Source organism: Buceros rhinoceros, unplaced genomic scaffold (assembly GCF_000710305.1).
Source record: "Buceros rhinoceros silvestris isolate BGI_N320 unplaced genomic scaffold, ASM71030v1 scaffold13214, whole genome shotgun sequence".
Classification (NCBI taxonomy): domain Eukaryota; kingdom Metazoa; phylum Chordata; class Aves; order Bucerotiformes; family Bucerotidae; genus Buceros; species Buceros rhinoceros.
This window is the reverse complement of record NW_010406576.1, coordinates 3,334-5,490: the sequence shown is the minus strand read 5'-3', so window position 1 is coordinate 5,490 and position 2,157 is coordinate 3,334. Positions and strand designations below refer to the sequence as shown.

The window sequence follows — 2,157 nt, the reverse complement described above, 5'->3', positions numbered from 1 at the left end:
ACCTCTGGGAATCTAAAGCAGGTTCACCTAGAGCAGGTTGCACAGGACCACGTCCAGGTGGGTTTTTAGTATCTCCGGAGGAGATACTAAACATCTCTGGGCGGCCTGTTCCAGTGCTCTGCCACCCTCAAAGGAAAGAAGTTTTTCCTCATGTTCACATGGAACTTCCTGTGTTCCAGTTTCTGTCCATTGCCTCTTGTCCTATCACTGGGCACACTGAAAAGAGTCTCGACCCATCGTCTTAAGACCTGCTGTTTAGATATTTATAAGCATTGATAAGATCCCCTCTCAGTCTTCTCCAGGCTAAACAGAACCAGGTCTCTCAGTCTTTCCTTGTAACAGAGATGCTAATCACCTTTGTGTGCTAATCAGCCTTCCATTGGACTCTCTCCAGTAGTTCCTTGTCTCTCTTAAACTGGAAAGACCAGAATGGACACAGTACTCCTAGATATGACATTACTAGGGCAGAGTAGAGGGGGAGGAGAACCTCCCTCGACCTACTGGTCACAATTCTCTTAATGCACCCCAGGATATCACTGGCCTTCTTGTCCAGAAGAGCACACTGCTGGCTTATGGTTAGTTTGTTGTCTACCAGGACTCACAGGTCCTTCTCTATGGAATGTTTTCCAGCAGGTCAGCTCCTAAACTGTACTGGTGCACAGAGTTATTCCTCTGCAGGTACAGGACTCTACACTTGCCCTTGTTGAACTTCATTCATTTCCTCTCTGCCCAACTCTCCTGCCTGTCCAGATCTCGCTGAATGGCAGCAGAGCCTTCTGGTGTGTCAGCCACTCCTCCCAGTTCTGTATCATTAACAAACTTGCTGAGAGTACACCCTCTCCTTCATCCAGGTCATAGATGAATATCTTGAAAAAGACTGGACCAATTACTGACCTCTGCAGAACACCACCACCTTCAGGCCTCCAACTAGATTCTGTGCTGCTGATCACAACCCTCTGAGCTTTGTCATTCTCAGTTCTCAATCCTGTCCACTCAACCCACACTGCCTACGCTTACTATGAGGATGTTATGGGAGACAGCATGAAAAGCATTGCTGAAGGCAAAGTAGACAACACCCACTTCCCTCCCTCATCTATCCATCCTGTCATGCAAACATAGAAGGCTGTCAGATTGGTCAGGCATGATTTCACCTTGGGGAATCCATGTTGACTACTCCAGATAACTTTCATTTCCTCCACTTGTTTACAGCTGACATCCAGAAGGAGATGTTCCATCACCTTTCCTGGGATGAAGGTGAGGCTGTCTAGGAATATAGCTTCTTGGGTCTTCCCTGCCCTTTTTGAACACTGGCTTTCCACCAGTCCTCAGGTACCTCTCCCTGACATTTCTCCTTGACATTTCAAAAATGATGGAGTGTGTCTTAGCAATAATACCAGACAGCTCCTTCAGCACTCAGTGCATCCCATCAGGACCCAAGGATTTGTGGGTGTCCACCTTGTCTACGTATTCTCTAACTCTCCTTGACCAAGGAAGAGTCCTCCTTCCTCCAGATTTTCTCTCTTGCCTTCATGGACTGCAATTCCTGAAGAATGGTCTTAATGATAAAGACTGAAGCAAAAGCAGCATTCAGTAACTCTGCCTTCTTTGTATCTTCTGTCACCAGGGCACCCACCCCATTCATCGGCGGGTCCACATTTTCCCTAGTCTTTCTTTTCCTAGTGATGTACTTAAAGAAGCCCTTCTTGTTGCCTTTTACATCCTTTGTCAGATTTAATTCCAAGCAGGCCTTAGCCTCGTTGCATCCTCCTGCACACTCTGACAACATTCCTGAATTCATCCCAAGTGAATAGTCCTTTATTTCCACTTTCTGTAAACTTCTTTCTTATATCTGAGATTATCCAGAAGATCCTTGCTCATCAGTGCAGGTCTCCTGTCTTCCCTACTTAATTTTTTACTCACAGGAATGCAACTATGTTGAGTTTAGAGGAAGTGGTGCTTGAATATTAACCAACTGTCTTGGGCCCCACTACCTTGTAAAGTCCTAACCCCTGGGGTTCCACCAAGTAGGTCTTTGAAGAGGCCAGTTAGCTCTCCTGAAGTCCAGGGTTGCAATACTGCTTATTGCCCTGATTCTTCCTCATGTGATCCTGAACTCCACCATCTCATGGTCACTGCAGCTATCTTTGAAGAGGCCAG

The 2,157-nt window shown here is 46.4% G+C and overlaps 1 pseudogene; it reads right to left on the bottom strand.

Annotated features, from left to right (window-relative positions):
- Positions 1–364: 364 nt before the first annotated feature.
- Positions 365–1,798, bottom strand: LOC104491705 (annotated as a pseudogene).
- Positions 1,799–2,157: the final 359 nt, after the last annotated feature.